The 23,334-nt window shown below is 43.9% G+C and overlaps 1 protein-coding gene across 29 annotated transcripts in view; it reads right to left on the reverse strand.

Moving 5' to 3' along the window:
- ELAVL2 (ELAV like RNA binding protein 2) overlaps positions 1–23,334 on the reverse strand; it is a 155,845-nt gene that overhangs the window by 109,194 nt on the left and 23,317 nt on the right. For 3 of the 29 annotated variants that reach the window (XM_070249108.1, XM_070249107.1, XM_070249101.1), the window contains exon 1: positions 18,127–18,375. The exons of 6 other annotated variants lie outside the window; for them this stretch is intronic. The gene's annotated coding sequence lies outside the window, so the exon portion shown is untranslated. Of the gene's footprint in view, positions 1–17,747; positions 18,063–18,126; positions 18,376–19,306; positions 19,452–22,397; positions 22,966–23,334 lie in introns of those variants that run through there. 20 more of the 29 variants (XM_070249116.1, XM_023627437.2, XM_023627441.2 and 17 more) reach the window with 14 other exon arrangements.

A 23,334-nucleotide genomic window follows, 5' to 3' on the forward strand; every position in this document is an offset into this window, starting at 1 on the left:
AGAAATAAACAAGCACTGGGAAAGTAAAACTGCTACAGTGGGAAGGCACGTGCTCTGATAAAACCCCAGCTAGGAATTTAAAATGGAAGTGAAATTGAGAACTGGAGGAAATGGCTACCTAAGAGGAAAAATAAAAAACTATTTCAAACATAACAAACAAACAAAAGGATTATTTTAATCATTTGGGGGTTTTCCTAGTTTAAGACAAGCTGCATCTCAGTAGAAGAAATACAGCTAAATGGCTATCACCAGCGAGGACCAGAGGACCAAGCACCCCGATGGCTACTAATTAATAAAAAGTCATAAACATCCCTTTCAAGTTTACCAATTGAAAGAGCGGATGTTAACAGGAGATATGATTTGCTAAGCTAAATAAAAGCCTTCATTAACAAGAAGTGACAAGATCACAACCCTGCTGCTGATAAACTGCCAACATACCCGAGGCCTTCAATGAAGGGCAGCCCATTTAACATATTGCAGCTTTAAAATGAGTTGCTTTAGAACAAACAGTTCTGTGTCACGGCAGGCCTACCACATACCAGATGGAGCTGCTGCTGCACCCCGGACTGTGTGCGTGTGTGTGCAGGGGCCAGGCGTGTACCACAGGAGTACAGCCCACTAACCCTTCTTAAGGTTAGCCTTCCGTGATCACAGCATCCACCTCAGACCTCAACTTCTCTATCTGCTGCTAAAAAGACTCCGTGTTGAGCAGACAGCAGCCATTCTTCCCGACAGCCTAAGGAGGTTTCACACTGCTATTAAATGACTGGCCTGGCGGTCATCCCTGGAGCCTGCCTCCTTAATCCTGGCAAACACAGCCACTTCAGTCCAGTCCTGAAGCAGCGATTACTTCTTTAATATAGCAGGTTTGAAGCCGTCTAAAACAGCTCATAAATACATGGAAAAGGCATAGCCTCAGTCTAGTCAAAGTGGTTACATTACAGAAGCATCACACCAGATGAGATACATCTTCTTGCATGGTCCATGTAAATTGTTAAACTCACCACCAGAAGACTGCAAATAGATACAGAAAGGTCTTAATTATTCACAGGGATGGATGGAGAGAAACAGCACTGTTAATACAAAATCATCTTAAAACATTAAATTATCTACTATCGAGCACTTAATTACTATTGTATAGTAATAATTAATGTCTGTAAAAAACACCAAAATGCTAGGAAAGTACCTCAACATAATAAAGGTCATATATGACAAACTCACAGCCAACATCATACTTAATGGTGAAAAAGTGAAAGCCATCCCTCTGAGAACAGAAACAAGACAAGGGTGCCCACTCTCACCACTCCTATTCAACATAGTACTGGAGGTGTCAGCTGGAGCAATTAGGGAAGAAAAAGAAACAAAAGGAATCCAAATTGGAAAGGAAGAAGTGAAACTTTTGCTATGTGCAGATGACATGATTCTATACATAGAAAACCCTAAAGAATTCACCAGAAAACTATTAAAACTAACAACTACAGCAAAGTTTCAGGATACAAAATCAATTTAGAAAAATCAGTTGCATTCCTATACACTAACAATGAACTAGCAGAAAGATAAATCAAGAATACAATCCCATTTACAACTGCAACAAAAAGAACAAAATACCTAGGAATAAACTTAACCAAAGAGGTGAAAGACCTGTACACTGAAAACTATAAGACATTATTGAAAGAAACTGAAGATGACAAAGAAGTGTAAAGATATTCCATATTCATGGGTCAGAAGAATAAACATAGCTAAAATGTCCATATTACCCAAAGCAATCTACAGATACAATGCAATCCCAATCAGAATCCCAATGACATTCTTCACAGAAATAGAACAAAGAATCCAAAAATTTATATGGAACAGCAAAAGACCCCGAATAGCCAAAGCAATCCTGAGAAAAAAGAACAAAGCTGGAGGCATCACAATCTCCGGGTTCAAAACATACTACATCGCTATAGTAATCAAAAGAGCATGGTACTGACACAAAAACAGACAAACAGATCAATGGAACAGAACTGAAAGCCCAGAAATAAAACCACATATCTATGGACAGTTAATCTTTGACAAAGGAGCCAAGAACATACAATGGAGAAAGGAAAGTCTCTTCAATAAATGATGCTGGGAAAACTGGACAGCCGCAATGCAAAAGGAGGAAAGTAGATCATTATTTTGCACTGTACACAAAAATTAACTCAAAATGGATTAAAGATTTGAAAGTAAGACCTGCAACCATAAAACTCCTAGAAGAAAATATAGGCAGTACACTCTTTGACATTAGTCTTAGCAACATCTTTTCAAATACCATGTCTACTCAGGCAAAGGAAACAAAAGAAAAAGTTAACAAATGGGACCACATCAGACCAAAAAGCTTCTGCAAAGCAAAGGAAACCAGGAACAAAATGGAAAGACAATCCACCAACTGGGAGAAAATATTTGCAAATCATTTATCAGACGAGGGGTTGATCTCCAAAACATATAATGAACTCATACAGCTCAACAAAAAAAAAACCCAATAAGGAAACGGCAGAGGATATGAACAGATATTTTTCCAAGGAAGATATACAGGTGGCCAACAGACACATGAAATGATGCTCAACATCACTAATTACTAGGGAAATTCAAATCAAAACTATGAGCTATCACTTTACGCTGGTAAGAATGGCTATAATTACCAAGACAAAAGACAACAAATGTTGGAAAGGATGTGGAGAAAAGGGAACGCTCATATACTGCTGGTAGGAATGCAAACTGGTGCAGCCACTGTGGAAAACAGTATGGACATTTCTCAAAAAATTAAAAATAGAAATAACATATGATCCAGCTATCCCACTACCAGGTATTTATCCAAACAGCTTGAAATCAGTGATCCAAAGAGATATATGCACCCCTACGTTCAGTGCAGTATTACTCACAATAGCCAAAATGTGGAAGCAACCCAAATGTCCGTCTACAGATGAATAGATAAAGAAGATGTGGTATATATACACAATTGAATACTACTCAGCCATAAAAAAGACAAAATTGTCCCATTTGCAACAACATGGATGGACCCTGAGGGTATGATGTTAAGCTGAAATAAGCCAGACCGAGAAAGACAAATACTGCATGATTTTACTCATATGTGGAAGATAACTGATACATGGATAAAGAGAACAGATTAGCGGTTACCAGAGAGGAAAAGGGTAGTATGGTGAGCGAAAGGGCAAAGGGGCACATACGTAGGGTGATGGATAAGAATTAGACTACTAGGGGTGAGCACGCTGAAGTGTTATTCAGAAACTGATAAATAATAATGTAACCCGGAAATTATACAATGTTATAAACCATAATAATCCCAATAAAATTGCTGAAAAAAAATTTAAAAAAGAATATAACAATGAAAAAATCAAAATGCTCAGTTTAAACATTAAGAATTTTGATTAACTCCAATTGGTCAAATATGTATGTTACACATGGCAACTTCACAGAAACCAGAGTACCAAGGCTGAGCATACCACTTAAAAAAAAAAAGAAACACTTACTTTGCCATGTGTAATTTTATAATTTTTATCTTTATTTTAAAGAAATAGGACCTCAAGAAACAAGACAGGATCACTGACATCGAGGAGGTTCCAATGTAGTTGAAAATAACATTTAAGAAGTGTCCTAAAAATGCAAGCCAATTTAAAGAGTCATTAAGAAGAGACAAGACAATGGGAAGTTGTTATCCCAGCCACTTCCCTCCCCTCACCGACCCCTTAACTCTCATCCCTACTGTCCATGCGATGCCAGAAGTTAACATTAGAATTCTCGTCTCCTGAATTGAAACTTGTTTTACTTCTCTCCAAGTTCCCTCACTTAAGAGTGGAGATTATTGTGTATATTTTCAAAGGCTTCTTTCTACAACTAAAGAAAAAAAGGCTGAGATCCAAAAGCTGTGATGAAATTAGATCCAACTAGAAAAAATGCCATATCCATGTTAAACAATTCTAGATGATATAAACTAAAAGGGACTCAAAGTTTGATTACCTTCCAAAAAACCACATAATATTAAAAACAAGAGAAAACAACTGTTTTAGCCACTAGAGTCCACCTCTCTTTGGAAAGTGAGTTAAGAATATATTCTAGTAAGTGTAATAATCTAATAAGCAAGTAAGATATTATTTTAAAATACCATATCATAAATTCACTGTGCTGTTTAGTTCTGACAACCTGTGTGGATGAGGAAACGAGTCACATGGAGAATTCACTTCCTCTTCATTTTCTTTAACCTCGTTTCTTCCTCCTTGTCTTTGTCTAATTACTCTGAGCAATTTCCCAGATTTTACCAAACTCTTACAAACATACATAGCCCTTTAGGATTAAGGGACTGCCCAAAAGCCAGTCAGGTCACTTTAAGAAAAAGTATTTCTCAATAAACATCTACCAAGGTTTCTACAAAGAAAACTGCCTAAGCCTCTCCCATCCCAACAAATGTTTTAAAACCAATTCCAACTTAATATGGTACTTGTTTTTCATTTAAATTTAAACAAATACTGAGAGGAACACAGTATTGTGAAAAAATGGGGTGGGCTGCCAAGATCTGGCAGACAGCAGCTCTGTAAAAGGTTATTCATAAACTAACCAGATAATTCAACCAATCACAAACTACAATTTTGGGTAAGTTGGTAAAGTCTCTTAGCCAAGCAAAATGCTTAAGAGACAGTCCACTTTAGCGTTTACCACTTCAATCAATACACTGGAAAAGCGCTATCAAAAAAGAATACTGATAAATTATACTTCAAAACCAGACAGAGAGTGCACATTTTCAAACCCATAAGCGAAGAGAATAAAGAATGCAGACTGCAGATCTCGCTGCTGGACTTGGCATTCATTGTATAGTCTTAAGTGTGAAGGCTGCCTAATTATTGCTGTGCTTAAGAACATTTAGTGTTCTTAAGAGAACATAAAAATGTGTTTCTTAGCTGTTTAAAAAAAAAAAAAAGCCAGATCAGATCTATGGTGGTTACAAGCGAGGTGACAGGATCAGATCCAGGACTCAAAGCTCACCATGAATTTATCAGGAAGAAGAGAGTTCAACTTGAGGACCCCTTTCTAGTCCAATATTCTAATGCCCATAAAATTAAAAACTAAAAAGTTTGCCTCTGCGTAAGGTAGGGAGAGGGGAGATGGGAGGGAAGATAAAATTAACAAATGAAGTTCCTTAACCACCCACACTAATTTAGGAGCCCCAAAGACTCTTCCTCCACTGCACAAATCACATTTATAAAAAATAACTTCCAGAACTTTCACATGTGTCTCCTCCAAGAAACTCTAAGTTTCATGTTAGTAAGGACTGAATCACATTCACTACTGGATCTCAATATCTAAGACAGTGCACAACATATAGTATGAACACAAATATTTACTAAGTAAATGAACTTCTGCACAGAAAACCAAGAAATTTTCACATACATGCTAGAAAAATGTTTTTAAACTACTGCAGGGCAGAAAAGGTTGAGCAACAATACACAATAATAGCCAAGCAAAATACCATGAAGGTCAGCAGGCACAATACAATCCCCAAAATTTAAATCCTATGAAGGTGTAGGGCAGGGAAAAGTTTCAAGTTTTAAGGAAGCCACTAATAAAAATTTTAGATTTTGCCAAAAAGGTATAGTGAACACTTTCAAATATTCATGAGCTATTTCACAAACTGTCACTAAATTTGCTTCATTTCTTTAGACAAGAATATACAAGAATAAACATGGGGAATGGAGAAGAGAAAGAAATGCCAGCCATAATGAAAAATTCCTTACAGATAACGTTCCATAAAACTCCTCAGGGAAACTGTGAAATAAAATAGGACAGCCAGACTTCACAACAAATCCCTGGATCTCTTTATGTTTCTGAATCTTAGAGAACTAGGGAACTACAGAAACATTTTAATCAAAAATCTTTGGTAGTCTAGGCCAACTCAGAAAAAACAAAAAACAGAAATTAAAGAGAAGTGGTGCATATTAAAGCCAAAGTTTAGGATCGTGGTGTCCTGTAAAATGAAATGACGTAAAAAGCTATTCTGCTTTAATTCACAACCTATCCTAACTTCTGCTTGATCCTGTGATGTCCTAAACCATGGCCAAACAGTATGGAGCATCCTTGGCAGGATTCCACCCGACTGCTATGCTCTGCTCTCTGCTGTGTGCACAGCCTGTTGGACCAATTTTACAGCAGAGACACCTGCTTGAAATACGTAAAGACTATTTGATTTTATTTAGGTTTACACCAGCTTCACAGAGCACAAGGCTGACATTTATAGGCTTGAAGGAGTAAAATACACACAGGGATAAGAAACCAGAGGACTTGTTAACAAGCAACTACTTCAGCTTCTCAACTCCAACACATCATGGATTGAAAGATGCACCACTAACTACATAGCTATGAAGGAAATAAAAACTCACTACATTAAGTGGACACATTTATGAGATTCAAAAACAATGTAAAAATTGCACATCTAAGATTTGAGGAAATACAGCATTAATTAAAGCAATATTTTTGGCTAAAAATTCCCTGTAGTGATTAAAATTCTAATAAGATCACCTATCATTCATGGTTTACCTACAGACGCAAATAAAACTTACTCAATTGATAGTTCCAAAGACCCTATTATCTCACTTTTCCTCTATATTATTATCTCTATTCCAAACTCTGAATTCAAGTGAACGAAATATTTCCCGAATTTCTACTGCAAACAAGTAGCATACTAGATAAGAGAGAAAATAATAAGACAGATGTCCCCTTTCTAGGGAAGAACAAAAAGATTATCTTCAATCTGTATTCTTCCCCATCCACCCTCCAACCAATTTTTCTGACAGTTATGTTGGAGAAACAAGATGAATCAATAACAATCTTTACTGGGTGGATATCTTGTTGATTCAAGTTTGGACATCAGACATCCTATTAAATACCTGACCTGTGACTTTTTTCTCTCAGAACAAAAACAGTGGTGTTTCTAAAAGTCCACCAGATTGGGAACATATTAGTTTCAGAAACTTAACAAGTTTAAGGAATAGCCCTTACTGATTCTCTACTACAATGAGCTAGGGTTATCTGAATGTCACTTTCACCGGGAATAGAACATACAGTATTTTAATCTTTTTTCTTGATTTTAACAGTCTGAAGACAGTGTCTTCATTCCCTCTCTTATAGAAAATAACCTATCCATACTTCATATGGTTCCAAAAAGTAATCCTGTAAGTCCAGAGCGCCAGCTGGCATCAAGAAGACAGCAGCCTGTGATGCAATCCTTCAGGAAGTCACCTAGTCGCAGACCTAAAATAATGCAAGGTCAGAATCCTGGCCCTGGGGAAACAGGTGGTGGGCGTTCTTCTGGGAGTGCTATGGGGACCAGCATGAAGCTTTTAAGACAAAAACCTGTTACGACAGCCCCATCACTAAGGAGGCAAACAATAAGGTCTGGATATGAAACACATTCGCTGAGATGCCTCTTGGATCTGTCTCTCTAGCCTCAGCCACCTTAAACTACAACCAGAACTACCAGAGATAGAAAGAACATCACCCTGGAGTCCGGGGTCAATGGTACTAAACCAAGAACCACAGACCTAGGGTCTACTTCCCCACTCAGTAGGTTGAATTCTCGGGCAAACCACCTGACCTCTGAGCCTCATTTCCCTCATCTATAAAGTCATTATCCCAGGGAGCTGGGTTCCATCGACTTGTGTGGAGCACCACCTTCAATTACTGATTCCATCTGTTTTTCTGTCGAATAGTCAGGTCCCTCCGCAACTAAAAACAGGCAGCAAGGAGCTCCCAATCCATTGCCAACTTGACTGTCCACTACAAAATTTCTTTCTCTAACTGCATTCTTAAGAGGCAATAACTTAGTTGTACAAAAGGAAAAAAAAAAATGATCTCTTCACTTTTCTTGTCTAGATCACAAGCTATGTTGCTCACCATGAAATCAAACTTTGCCCCCTACTGTCCATACAATAATACTGATAAATTAGCCAAACTCTTTTAAAAGAAAGCCCAAGAAGCAAGAACACATATTATTCCCAAACAGCCAGTTCCAAATGAGGGAATGAGCCTCCCCAGCAAACCAAGGAGATGAAGCAGCATATAATCTGTTCAATCACCTTTCAGAAGTAAGGCGGGAAAAAGTGAAGTAAATACCATTAATGCAGGAAAGCAACAGGCAGAGCTGAGAACACCAAGAAGGGGCATGAGCAAGCTACATACAATCGGCAGCCTTGAGAACCCATGCTCCCAGCAGATACGGTCTCAGGCACGACGAAGACTCAAGAAGAAGGTGCAGACCAGTGCTCTTCAAAGCTCGCCAGCTCAGACCCCTTCCTTGCTTTCTGCTACTGGAACTATACTAAGATGGAAGCAGCCAAAGAAACATTACCATCTTCATGACTTTTTCCTAGGTGTTTTGAAAAATAAATGTTATGCCCAGAGGAGGCTGCTGGCATACCATGCTGGTGAGAGAATAAAACTCTGGGGGCAAGGCTCGGGCCTGTAGTTCACACACACGTGCCTGGGATCCGTTCTTCCTGGGACAAGAGCAGAATTCGGACAGTCACAGCGGCGCCTCTCCAGCCATAACTTAAAACACAGCAGCTTCTGCACGGCATAAATATTCTTTGCCTGTGATGGCTCCTGGCAAACCAGGAAACGGTTACTCATACTACAAAAGAGAACCCAAAGGAATAAAAATGACATGGGAGGGGACGAGGGGGAAACAAAAACTAGGCAAATAGACACAGAAAGCTGACCAAGAAAAGCCACACACTCCTGTCCCCAAAGCAATATCCACAACCTGCACGTACCCCTAATGCCAACACCACAGTCTCTTTTCTCAATTCTTCAAACACTACTAAACGGGCGGGGGCGCGCTTGTGACATCTTTTAAATTGTTATTTTCTGCCACATCTCCTTAAGCAGAAGCGCCAAGGAATATGAGGTCAAGGATGCTTTATAAATTTCTCTAAAGCTCTCAGTACGTTAGTACGTAGTATTAATGTGGGATGAAACAATAACCATTACACAACCTTCCTGGCTTCTGAGCTTAGTCCCAGTAGAAAAAAACTTGAAGACATTTCTTAAGATCCTTTAACAAAACTAAAAGGAAAAAATTTTACATGAATTTGGAAAAGGTCTAGACTCCAAGTTAACTACTAGCCCACATATACCAAAGCCTTTCTTATCACACAACAGAAGCTCCATGACAATGATTCGCTACCTTTGGGGAAATAAAACACGGTTCTGGGTTGTTTTGTTTTGTTTTGTTTTGTTTACCAATTCTCAATTCCCCACCCCCACCCAAAAACGAAGACACCTGCAAGTCCCTCCACCAGATGATCCCGGGCATATCAAAATAAGCAACATATTCATCTAAAAGAATATTAATCATCGAAGATGCATGATGTGCGTGATATCAAGAGTTATTTTAAGTGCCTCTTAAAAGTAAGTTCAGAATATACCTACAATAATTTTTTTTTTGACATATACAGTCAATTCAAAATTAGTTTTTTAAATAAGCATACACTTTTACTCACACCCCAAACAAAAAAATGTGGCTGGGCTGGAGACTGTGCCAATTTTTAAAAGTACCAGCATTAAGCTCCTATTATTCCGAAGGGTTTTGCTAAGATGTTCAATACAGGGAAGATGTTCTAATTCCTCGTTATGACTGGCCTAGCTCAAGTGGCTGCCAGGAGAGTGGGGCTTTATAAGCATTGTTCCGTCCTCAGAAGCTACATTAATGCTGGGTTGATAAAACAGATCTTCCTATCTGTTGCCAGGCCGAACAAAAAGTTAACTAGAAATATAAGTGCTTGAAGTCACCAAAAGGAAGGCTCTACACTGACAGTTTCTACCTACTTGGCATTCATCTGTATTCATCTCACCAGACATTATTAACACACACCAAAGTTGCTCTCTGCTATTCAAATCGTGCTATTATGCTCAGGAGTAGATTAATAATATCCACCTTCCTTATTGTAAAATAAAATTACAGCATTGGTCCAAACATGACATGTGGAGCCTCTTTCTCCTTCTGCTGGCGCATCAGCTTGCTCTACTTCACATGTGGGAGAAACCTTTGCTGAAGCTGCCCTGCCATTTCTAGAAAGGGGGAGAAAAGGCTGAAGACTGACAAAAATAAGGGGGAAGAGGAGAGAGAAACAACACATATATAAACCTCACACCTGGTAACCTCTCATATCAGCTCTTTCTTACAGCGATCTGAGAGGAGAAAGCCTTTTCTAAGCAGACACCATCAGAAATGAGGTGAGCAGGTGGGCCACCGGCCTTTTTAAACAGCTCATAACATCCAACTAGTTTTCACAGCACCAAGCAACTTCTGCTGACCCCAAAGCATCTGAACAGATACAAGCAGGCAACAGGCAGGAAGAAATCCCTGTTCCCAAGGAGGGCAGGTCTAAAATCCCAGGGGGAGGGGGAAAAGGTAAGATACAGTGAGGGAAGCACATCTTGTAACACGAGGAGAAACTGTCTTGCAACCAGGGATTAAGGAAGGAGAGGTCCAAGACAAGACTTCTCCAACAGAAGTAAAGGACACTACAAGATCCAAACTCATAAGGAGCCATCTAACATAATTCAAACTGTATCTGCAAACACAAAGAAAACCAAAAGAATATGAAGTCTTTAGAACTACTGCCTCTGCCTTTACATTTGAGTCAATTTTTTAATTCCCATGGCTTTAGGACTGCAGCTAGAGTCACCAACTTAAATACCCACGAAAACCAGGCAGTATCTTATTCTGAAGTCCAACAAACCATGCTCCATATAAAGGCTGCAGTTGACAAATAGGGGCTCAGCGTTGCTCCACCCCCTCAACTTCTCAAGAGACATGAAACACGGCTCTAGATCTTTACGTGATATTTCCCAACACCTAAATCAACAATTCACTATTTTGTTTTAATTACAGTTTAGGCCAAATAAAACAGCTACAGACCATACACAGCCCATGTGCCACCATATGGGACCGTGGCAGAAACGGGTCCTGTCGGTCCTTTGATGCCCGTTTCTCCCCTTCATCGTCTAACAGCAGCAACTCACTTGGTCGGAGAAGATACTCTTCACTGAGTAAAATGTAACAATATTCTTAACCATCAATGCAAAACTGCGAGCCAGATAAGAAAACAAAGGGACAAGGGACCCAGAAGTGCCAGGCTAGAAGTAGAACTAGCACAAGGCTCAGAAGCATAGACAGGAGACTAAAGGACTGAGGGCTGTCAGAAAGAGGAGAGAAAGGCTGTGCGTAGTTCAAGTTCCTTGCAGAGACAATGACAGGGAAGGGATGAAAGTCAAAAGCACTGATGATCTGGTATTTGGAAAAAGTCCATGAGTCATTCACAGCCAGAGGCCAGAAAGGACCCCAAGGGTTTAAACAAAATAAGCCAGCTGAACCACTAAGAAGCACGTAGGGGAGAGAAAATGATGTTCCGGAAATAGGCCTTACCTGGCAATAAGCTATAAAAACTTGCTCACTCTATAATAAACTTTGTTTATTTAAAACATTCTGGATAGCTGAGCAGTAAAGGTGGGTGATCCTCACGTCACCAGAGGTCCCTCCTGTAGAGAGGCAGCATCAGTGAGACGGAAAAATCTCACTTTTGAAAAGCAGTTCAGGGGAAACTCAAGATCAAGTACGATCAATTCCAGGAATATTTCCTCCTCCTTATCCAATTCCCCGAATTTATTTTCAAATACACTGTGATTTATTTGCTTTGAGAAATACTTCTTGTACTTCTGATATACACAAATGACGCCTAAAGAATAAAAAAGTGTTAAACATTCTTTAAAAACTGAACAAGTGAGCAATTTCCAATAACTTACTTGACAGGGCATCCATCAGTGACTTTTCACTTGGGGTGGCGAGAGGGAATTGAAACAAGCAGGAAAAAAATGCATTTCTGTGTAAACTCCATTTTGTGATGTATAGGAATAGATCCTTCATAAGAGATTAAACAATTCAAATCAAGAAAATATAGACTGATTATTTTAATGTAAATGCTTAAATTTAAAAATTTGATTTCTCATTGAAAAAAGATGGAAAATTTAAATTAAGACATTTATATTCCTGGAATGTTAGCTGGCTAAATTCTCATAATTTCACATGTAATCTTTTAGCATTATTTATACTTTCAAGAAAAAATGAATTTTAAGCTTCCCTTCCAAATTCCATTATCATAGATATATTTGTATCTATTTCCATACTGAAACGTTCGAAGTCATAATTCTCCCAAAAACCTCCCTGCAGTCTGGGAATTTTCTCTTTCTCCATGGCAGAAATTTACATTACATGATGGTATGTTATAAAGAATCACTAAAAACATCGGTTCATAATAACACATCAAAGACCAAATAGATATAACTAATCTATGGGGACCACCTATTACCATCTTTCCAATTCAGTAAACACTGCCATTCCACTGCCAAAAACCTCATAATTCAATTTGCTCTTCTTTGCCCTGTCCTTGAGATGTGGAGGGTGAGGTCTTATACTCAACTTATACTTGGTTAAGAAACCAAGGACGTTGGTAATTGAGCCAAAGCCAGATGAGAGAAACGTCCGACTTCCAGCCTAGTATTTTCCACCTGGCTCTGCTACATTAAGAATTTGAACCAAGTGACAAAACCTACTGAGGCAAGACAACTCGGCAGCTAAACTGGCAGCACTGGGCTCACAAGAAGACCTTACATGTGTAATATTTGTTTGCAAAACCAGAATGGATTTTAAAACAAACCCTGAGGAGACAAGGATGCTTAGAGTCCACCTTGGGTGAAAGCTAAGAGCCCATACGGCTAAGACTACAGCTGATGAGAACTCCTCAGAGTGACCTCGCCCCACTCTCACAGGGGTAAGAAGACAACTCCAATTTTCAAAGATCTATTTCCCAAATAGAACCTCATTTTAACAGTCTTTACTCCAGAGGGAAAGACGGCAAAAATTGTATGGGAATTTCTGCGTATGGGCACTTCTCTAGAGAGAGAGGGCCCACAGCTTTCTCCAGATGCCTAAAGAGACTCAGAACTTCACAATATTAACAAGAAATTTCAATTTTACAGTGACTCCATAATAAGGAAATACAGAAAAGCTAAGAATCCTAGGACAAGTGCCCTTATTCTCATAAGCAGATAAAAATCAGTCCAGAAAATGACTACTGAAGCTTGAAGTGCATTTGCCCACTGCTAACCAAAAGGAAAATGAAGTAAAATGAAAACCCACCCTGACAGAATACTTAATCTGTCCGATATTTACGAAAACAGGGATTTCTGTGATATTCCATCCATATGTCTTTAAAGTTGCTGAAACTGTCTCCGGTAATAAACAGCCCACAACAACAAAAATTCTACAGGAAAAGAAAAGCTAGTCATGTAGAATATAAATTTGCTTTTTATGGGACAGATTCCTTTTTTAATTCAAGGTAAAAAAGCGAATATGAATCTACAACTATGATATTAGATGCAGGAAAAATATACTGATACTTCAACCTGGGAGTTCAAAACTTATCTAAAGTAAACCCTTCAACATGTTTAAAAGAAAAAAAAAACACTACCGTTTTACTACAACTGTCTCACAATAAATAAGTCTACTGAGAAAAACTGTCAAGTTTTTTCAAATAAAGAATTTCTAAAAGTGGGAAAGGGGGTCTCGCCTGTCAAATCTATTCATTTTCAGTCAGAAACTGACAAAATGGAAATGAGTAATGCAGACGAGTACTAGGAAAGTGCAAGTTAAAAAAAGAAACAAACCAGAGTTACGTGTGATTAACACGGCAACCTCCGAATTAGTTTGGTTTTAATCCTACACCACCTATTCCTACGACCTCCTTCGTTACTTTACCTAATCCACTCCTTCCCAAAGCACCCATCCTTCTCTGCATGAAGATCTCTTACAAGCAAAACCCTTAACTGTCCTCACACACAACTATTCAGCAACATTCAAAAGGGAAGTAGGCAGTTAAGAGTATCAATGAAACGGATACATTAAAAGCCTAACCCATAGCTCAGAGAAACTAAATACTAACACCTTTACCGAAAACAGATTATTTTTATGTAGACTAATCCCTGGACACTCAGCATGGGTATTCAGGGGCAGGATGCCTCTGGGAAGGCACCTAGTACAGAGCTGCTCACAGAAGTCGCCTTTTGTTTTAGACAATGGAATACAAGGCTATAGATACAGAAAGTCATCTCCCCTTAAAAAAAAAAAATTCTCCCGTGATCTTACTAAAATTCAAGCTATGATATCCATCATGCACACTAAAAGCCTAACCTGTTCATTTCTCGTTAGGGAAAAAATTTCTAACTGCTCCACAAAACCTCTATAGGATTTTACTAGACTAATTTCTATTTTTAGTTCAGATTCCAAGTTACCAATCCTATTTAAACCACAAAAAAGTATCTTTCAATGTACAAAAGCCTTAAATTATTGCCTTCAGGCTTAAGTGCCTGTTTCTACTTAACAGATTTATATTACTTAAAATCAAGAAAAATCAACTAGCGTTACAAACCAACTACTATCTAGAATAAAATAAATAGATGATAAATGGGCTTCCCAAATTGGAAACATAGAAGACAATGGATTTGGCATTAAAGAACACAATATGTGGGTTCTGTGAGTAACCAGAACCAATGAAGACTTCCACATCTGTAATACGAAACTGAACAAAACCTATGAATATTCCATGCATCTAATATCCTTCATAGAGTTAATTCAAGAGTTGGGTGTGGCCACATCAGCACATACAGCCTTTGATTTCCAACAGTTCTATACTGTATTAGCATAGAGCAGTAACCCTGGCAGCTAAATATTAACAATCGAGAAAGCCTCTAACCCAATTAAACTACATAATCTGTGGGTCCCAGTGCAAAAATGAAAGTACGGGGTCCCCTTGTTCAAAATTTTTTAAGAATTTCAAAGGGGAGGGGTTATGACTGTACAGGTCACATGACCATAAAGTGGCTATGCCTCCAATCAAGTACCCATGCTGAAGAAAAAACTTAAATGTGGTAGCTTATTACGATTATTGGCCTGTCCTGCTGATTATCCACAGAATCAGGAAGAGCTGGGATGGACTGCTATGGGCAGGTTTTCCACAGGGTGGCACACCATCCAGGCCCACATCATCTCACCTATACCGCCCCCGCCAAGGCCATCCAAAAAATCATATGACCAGGCTAAATACTGCAGCTCTCTAGCCTCCCTTACCTCCAAATAAACACTACTGGTGACAAGGATGGCAGTCAGAATGTGATAATGTGGTAGATTTCATAGGATTTCAAATAAGAGGAAAAGAAGTGATCCCACCATGCAGGCCAAGCGACCAAAAGGCGAATGGTAAAGTCAGTCTTGATAAGATGCTATTTTGGAGTATCTAGTTCTCTGGGAAAAAGAACATGAAGCGTAATTTGCCGCTATGGTACTCTAGTGTCGCGTCATGCTAACACATGAAAAGCATTACAGGCTTAAAAAAAATTTTTTTTCCCCAAAGAAAGACGAAAAGGTTGATCCCAGCTTAGAAGTCAGGGTATTCCAGATGGCTTTGTTGTGTCCTTAAAGAGAATTTGGGACTTGCTTCTAGAAGAGAAGAGAAAGAGAGGTTGGGGGGAAAAAAGCTGTATTTTTAAAAATTATAATCACGTTGACAAGAAAAGCAACACAGAAAGCTGGAATGGCTGAAAGTGATAGCGATTCAGCCAGGAACATCTGTCTGTGTACAAAGAACCACAAGGCTGGATTAAGGAACGGGGCCGTAGAAATGCCACTGAGAGCCCTGTTCTTCGCAACCCACTGGAAGCTGGCTCTTAAGTAAAAGCACCGAAACCCAGAGAAGGACCTTGTTTCTCTGGTGGAGAGGCATTAAGCAGAACAAACCAATCAAAAAATGAACTCCAACAACTAACACCTCCAGAGCCTAGAAAAGGAAAATAAGGTTCAGTAGTAAATAACAGATGGCCTGGCCAACTGACCATTTTGGGGTACCTGTTCTATTCTAGGAGCATATCCTAAAACTGAAATTCTCTTGAACCAAGGGGAAAGAGTGGGGCTCAAAACAGCTGACCTGACATGATTCCTAAAAGCCTACTCAGTGGAGGAAACACCTCAAGACAGGGGAAAAGTGGGGCTTTAAATGCCTAAGGCTCTGTCGTGGAAGGGGAAATAAAAAATCTCATTCCCCGAAAGGTGGCAGCACAAAGTTACCCAAATAGGCCGTAAGGGGCCAGTTTTGATGACACAAATACAATACTATTCTCTCAAGAAGGAAAAGAAAAAAGCAGAGGGGTCAGAGAAAATGGTAAGTAATGTGTTTCTTAATAATCCAATTTTTCCTACCCCATCCCAGCCATTATCTTCCAGATCTGTCTTCTTCTTGCCCCCTCTACTCCTCTCCTCTCCCATTTCCAAGGGAAGTTTCTGTATGCATCCCACACACACCTGAGCAGTGTAAAATCAACATTCCTATAAACCTCTTATAAAAGAGGAGCCCAAAAACAAATGCAGTAACATTCCAGTCCATCCAGCAAAACAGTCACCATGTCTAGACCCAAAGATCCAAGTGAGAAAGTAGATCCAGGAAAGCTTTTCCACTCGCTCACCAAAATGGAGACTCCAGGTCAGCTTCCGCAAGAAAGAGCGACCTTAGCATAAATGAAAAATTCAAACGACTCTGGGGAAACGATTCATGAGAAAATTGTCTTCAAGGGCAACTAAACAGTATTTCAAACAAACCGATTTTACTTAAGGGAATGGGGAAATTACACCGCAAATGGTATTCGAGAGGTTTTGAATGGACGTATCTGCTATAGGTTTGGGGCTGAGCTGCATTTCTATGAAGACAGAATTATTCTGTAGGTCCACCAAAAAATTAAGTTTTAAAAAGCGCTTTGTCCTTGCCGGAGGTGTTTCATTTGGCATTGTTAAGCACCATTCTTTGGAGAGGGAATAAAGGAGAGTAGGTACCCGGTAACAAATCCTCCTTTTTTCTCACATTTCAGAAAATGCAGAGAAAAGAGGAGATGAAAATTTCATCATAAAGATGATCCTTAAAAGGCACACTGTTTTAAATGACCATCTGGACAGCTACAACTCCGTGCTCGCAGCTCACATCCAGAGGCAAGGTTCTGCGCTCTGGCCCTCTAGGATAACAAGTAGGCTTTTAAGGAAACGCCGTGGAAAGACTGTTTGCTGGTCATGGTCAGGACCGCTGGAGGAGCACCTGCTGGTGGACTGATGCCGGTCTGCGCGAGAGGCCGCCAATCTCACCAGGGCACGCACCCACGTCCGTGCACAGGCGCCGAGCTGGGGGCGCAGCTGCCGCCACCCCCGCCAGCGAGCGAGCCAGATCCCGGAGCCGCCTCGCCCGGCGCGCCCCGCAATTCCCGCCCAGCGCACCGCTTGCGCGCAAACCCGGGATGCCACCGCGAGCGGCGACCTCGCGCGGCTGCGCCCGGCCTCCGCTAACACGGCGCAGGGGAAGCGTGGCCCGGGGGATCCTCTGCGCTCGGCCCCGGGCGCCCACGGTCCCATGCCACCTCCGCACGCCGCGCGGCCGCTGCAAGTCGCGAGACACCCTGGGAGCTGCAAGCAGCCCGCGAGAGGAGGCGCCGGACCAAGTGGGCACGCCACCAGCCACCACCCAGCTGCTGAACCACCGCCTCCCAGCCAGGTCGCCAGGCCACCGCAGGCAGCCTGCCCCTTTTCTAGAAAAGCCCCCTCCCCCCTTTCCCTCCAATGCACTCACCTGCGTCTGGGCGCAGTTCCTCTCGCGCTACACGCGGCGTCCCCAGGCACGTCCACGCCTGTGCACGCTGCCGGGCGCGACTGGCCCCGCTCGCCTCCCGCCGCCCCCAACCGGCTTGTGCCCACGGGAGGGGCGGTGCCACCTCCGAGGCGCCCAATGCCCTCCACTCCCGCCGCGAGGGGCCGAGCTCCGGGAACTTCGCGCGCCGCACCTCCGCGCCCCCCGCGTTCCCGCCGGAGCCTGGCCCAGGGCTCCCACCGAGCGGAGGCCGGACTCCGCACGGCGCCGCGGCGGCGCGCACCGCCCGCGCCCGGCGCCCCCCGCAGCCTCCGGCGGGGCGCGGCCCCGCCCGTCGCCCTTCCGCGCGCCCCGCACTTGCCTGTGCCCCTCGGCGCTGCGGCGACTCCGGCTCGCGCCGCCGGCCGGCAGCACCGCCGCGGAGAAGTGGCTCCGGGCGGGCTCGGCGGAGAGGCGGCGGCGGCGGCAGCGTCCCCGGTCCTGGCGGTGGCGGCAAGGCGGGCTGGAACCCGGCGGAACGCCCGCCCCTCCCGCGCGCGCCGGCGACCGGCCTCCTCAGGCTGCCGGCAGCTGCCTCCGTGCCGCCCGGCGCCGCGGGCCCGCCGTTTGTAGCGGGCGGGGAGGAGGGGCTGGCCTGGAGGAGCGCCAGGAGGCGGGGCCGGCGGCGAGCTCGCGGCGCCGCAGCTCCCGCCGCCGGTGCGTGCCCTGCCCGGCCGCCCCGCGGGTCCGGCCGGTGACAAGACGCCCGGCCGCGGCCGCGGGGCTCCGTGCCTCCCGACTTCCGCGGCCGAGCCGGCTCCCTGACCGGATGCCCCGGGCCGCGCGGAGAGCCACGCGCGCCCAGGGCGGCGGGTTCCGGGTGCAAGTTTGCAACCCCGAGGTTCGGGGCGCTAACGGGGAGCCCGAGCGATTCGCGCGGGGGCTACTTTGATATCTGTGTGTAGCAAATGCATATACATACACATATGCACACGTAGATTGCCAGCGGAGTCAAAAGGCGCTTTTTGCCCTACTTCACAGCCGAAGGGTCCAGTCCTTCCGCGGAAAACTAAAGGCTGAGCTCCCGCCGCCCCTCTCTGCCTCTCTAGATGAATCTGACGTTCAGAGAAGCCCCAAGTACCTGTGCGGGGTGCTATACTCTGCTTCAAACGCGAAGTAGGAAATCTTGCACTCGACTATACAAGTGCCTGCAGCTCGCCGCATCCTTCCAACGCCCCCCACTGAAGCCCCGAAATGGCCAACTCTTCACCGAGGGGGCGTCCCATCGCCGGCTTGCCTTGACCCGCCCCCACGCCCGGCTCAATCGCTTTTCCCCAGAAAAACCTGTGCCTGTCCTCAGACCCAGCCCCACGACTGGGAGTCAAAGCCGACCCGGAGCCACGCGCCGGGAGCACGTTTTTACACCTGCTCAGTCGCTTAATTACGAGAGCACCTGTCGTGTCGGGTTGTGGGGTTTTGGGGGGTTTTTTCATTGCAAAGGCTTCCGTTTTAACCCTTCCCCCTAAAAGACAACGTTTAAAAATATCACCTGTCATACCTACCTGAAATCGCAGGAGGTAAGAGAAAGGAACTGAGCAGTGGGCGACTGAGTCGCCGCAAGAACGTGACCGAGGTTACAGCTTCAAGGGCATGATGCGGGTTTGATGCAGCAAGGTCCGCTAAGGGCGCCCAGCGCTCCCCGCCCCCACACGACGGGCGGGGCTGGGGGAGAAGGGGGGAAGGACTCCACTAACCAGGGCGGGGGTGGGGGAAGCCAAATTGCCCTCTTGGGCGAAGTCAGGTCAGGCGTGGTAAAGCAGGGGACTCAACCACGATCGAAATGGAGACAGTTCATCCCTCAATTTGGGGGGACCTAGACTGGGCACACGAGAAAGAGCTAATTGATTCTATATTAGCATTTCTGTTGTCACCCCATATCCGATTAACAATTAAATGACCTTAATTGACTTTGTACGGGTTCCTGGGGAAACCGCTCAAAGCGCCTGCGCCTTTTTGACCTCCCTCTAAACAGTTAATTATAATATTCCCATCCCAGGCAGGCGGGATTGCTAAAAATGCCAGTTTCCAAACATTAGGCAAAAATGGGCCTACCAAATTTGCCAATCCAAACCTAAAACTCTTAGAATGCCCTACGCCCTACTTCCTGAAGCTGACTTCTTGAAGTTATGGGAGACCTCTCTCTTAACGGAGTTCCCCAAGTCTTGAAACCACTTCTACCTACAAACCTTGCCTTTTGGGGGAGAACTACAGAACAGGTTAGCTTTATAAAGTGGGGTGCCTAAGCACTTGGTAAAAAGACGTAAGGGGAACTCAGGAGTGCCTGATGTAAGACAGTTACAGGGAATGACAGCAATAACTAAGGGAGATAGTTATTTTTTTTAACGCCCAAAAAGGCGACTTTTAGATACTCAACATTTTCCTCTTTTTGCAGACTTATTTGCTCAGATTCTGACAAATCTTTCAGATGTCCCATTTAAGAAGCCATTTTACCAAGGAAGTCTTACAGGCCCAGAGAGATTTCCTACCCTTCCAACCCCAAAACACGCACGCATTTTTCCTGACCTTTAGGAACTGATTTCCAAATAGGAAAAGAATTTATTCGGTTACTATTGTCTGCTCTGAACTCCCCCCCCCCCCCCCGCCCATTTTAAGCCTTCATTTCATAGGTTGCAATGTAGGCCTAAGAAATTAACCATCTCCACCTCGCTCCCACTCCCAACACCTAGGGGATGGGTATAATAAATAGGAGTGTGGGGAAGGGCTCATGGTTTAGAATCTTAACCAACAGAAATGTTTGTACATGAGTGGGGAAGAGGAGAGAACCCAGGAATTTCGGGGAGCAAGTACAGAGACACCCATCCCGCCCCAGCAGTGTTAAAGAGTAAACACTAAATGGTTGACTATTTCTCTCACTCTCGCCACAAGAAAGCCAGAGCTACAGCTGGTAACTACGAGAGAAAATGCCCAGTCTCCACATCAGTTTCGCTAACCCGTACTTGAAGATGGAAAACGGGGAACGTATCCAACCTCCAATTTGCCACAGTTGTATAGCTCTCATATTAATTCTTTACAGACGTGAAATAGGTGGGTACGTAGCAACGTGCTGGGCATAAATTAAGCAACAATGGCCACGCGATGTCCTGTTCGCCGCGGAGCTCCCATGGTGGGCACTGCCACCTTGCCATCCCCAGGCCCCACCACCCCGGAGATGGCAGAGTCTAGTCTGGAGGAGGCGGACCGCGCGTTGGCTTTTCGAACCCAGAGAGTGGGTGGGGTGGAGAGCAGCGAGAAATTCACAGCCCCAGCCGGCTTTGTACCTTTTCCCCATCCTCTCCCTCTCAAGCCCCACACGGGCGCTCTCACGCACACACTCACCCACACCTCCTCCTGCCAATAATTTAAACTTCTCTTAGGCAAAGGCAGCACCTTGTTCACCGCCACCACCACCCCCTCCGCCCTCCCCGCCCCTCGAACACCCTCCCCCTTTCCCACATCTACCCTGGATTCTCATTTTTCGCAGTAAGAGCCAGCTGGTTTCTCCTAAACCCTGAGAAATCGCAAAAGTTAAAATGAAGCATGTGTCTGCCCAACGTCTCATCCCCAACCATCTTTCTCTCGGCGTCAGTTTAACAATAGCTATTCGAGAAAAGCGGGGGGGGTGGGGGGGGTGGGGGGCGGTAGGGAAGGGGATGAAGGCTACGTAGCCGAGTTGGCTCCGGGGCGGCTGCGAAGCCTCGTGGCTGCGAACCGGTACCCCCTCGCCCCGAAGGCGAAGTCAGCAGCGTAGGACCAAGGACAGGGCTTGGCATCCACTTCCCAGCGCCCAGCACAGTGAGGCTCCCAGGCAGCCGCCGCTCCACAGACACAGCTCCAAGGATCTTATTTACGCTTTTCTGAACAAAGGGAATCTCATATCCGGTACAGGCTTAAGAATTCGGCCCCAAATTGGCTACCTTCTTTTAAAACAGAATCACGGTAATTGGCGCCCCTGAATTACAGCCCGCACACCTAGCAGTGATGAGTTTTGATAGCTTCTACCCACCCCAGCCCCAGCCCAGCCCCAGCCCTCAGGCAGCATGTACTTTTCTCAGTCAACTACAACTCGCTGCCTGGTGCAGCATCTAAATTCCATCTGGCAATCTCATCTCCTCAGCACATGTTATCTGGTTAATGCAATTAAGTCTGGGATTTTCGCTGGTCTAATCTTCAAGTCCAGGCTTCTGATTCCCCTTCACGCTACTAAAGCCTCTCCCGTCCTCCGGTTGCTTCGCGAAAGTAGAGGCATGCATCCCCCAAAACCCAAGTTATCCCTCTCTTCCCACGAAATGAACTTGCAACCTCAATCCCGAAGCTCACTCAACATCTAGACTCCCATTGTACCCCTGCTCTACCCTTGCCACATTTACCACTTAAGTTTCTGCCATTGACATTTGCGAATATTCAGTACGTCAAGCATGCGTCCATCGTCTTTTAGTCTAGCTCTCTAGAATTAAAAAGCAGAGCAGTAGCTTTGAAATGAGACAAAATATGTGCAATTAACTTCATATTCTGTATTCTGCTCACTTACAGGTTTTCTGGTTTTGCCAGCGCATCGCTGCAACTAATGATTAAAGAAACCAAACCGAAACTTACCTTTCTCCCTTAAGATTTTTGTGTATGTGTGTTTTTAAAGTAACGGTGCAGTTCTCCCAATAAGGATGAGCAAGAAGCTGCTGGATAGTTCTCTTAAGACAGCACGAAACCTAAACTGTGCTCGGCTTAAAAGAAGCAAATAAAAAGAAATGCTTTCGACCCCAAAGTCCAACGCTAAAAGAAATGGCGGAAAAAAAAAATATGAAAGGGGAGGGGAAACTTAAAAAAGAGAGTTTAAAAAGACGGAGAGACTACCCTCCTATTGCCGTTCAACTAAACAAAAAGGGGCAAGAAAAACAAACGAAGGAACAAAGAAAAGAGACGAAAGAACGTTTTTTCAAAAAGACGATGTCTTTCTCCTTGTTGCTGTTTAGTAGGTCGCTACAGGAGTAAGCTGCTGCATCTCTAACTGAGAACAGAAATAAGGGGGGAGGACGTCTTAAAAGGGAGGTGGACTGGACCACAGATTTATAGCACCGTATCACCAACCCCTTCTCTGCCTCCGCACTGCCGTGTGTGCAGCTGCTCTGCCAGGCTCCTATCCCGGGCAGCACGCGCGGAAGTATACGCCGAGTGGCGCCACAACGCAACTTGCTCATCTCCCCAGGATCCTGATTGGTCCAGATGCCTCCATTGAGGCCGCCCAGACGAGGCTGGGTGATGTGATTGGTTGGAAGCTTGTGTCACTCTCGAGAGCTCAATGGAGTCCCGTTTCAAGGTAAGTTGTGCGGGGAGGTACACTCAACACTGGCGGCGAAGGGAAATGCAAGAAGCAGAAAGAGATGGGGAGAGAGCAACGTGGGAGGGTTGGAACTGTACTATCAGAGTTTGCGATATGGCACGATCTCCCTTCCTCTTAAATCTTTCTGCTTCCGAAAGACTCATTTCTTTGCCATCACTGCATCTATGGCACGTTTCTTTATAACATTAAACTCTG

This window comes from Equus caballus, chromosome 23 (genome assembly GCF_041296265.1).
Source record: "Equus caballus isolate H_3958 breed thoroughbred chromosome 23, TB-T2T, whole genome shotgun sequence".
Classification (NCBI taxonomy): domain Eukaryota; kingdom Metazoa; phylum Chordata; class Mammalia; order Perissodactyla; family Equidae; genus Equus; species Equus caballus.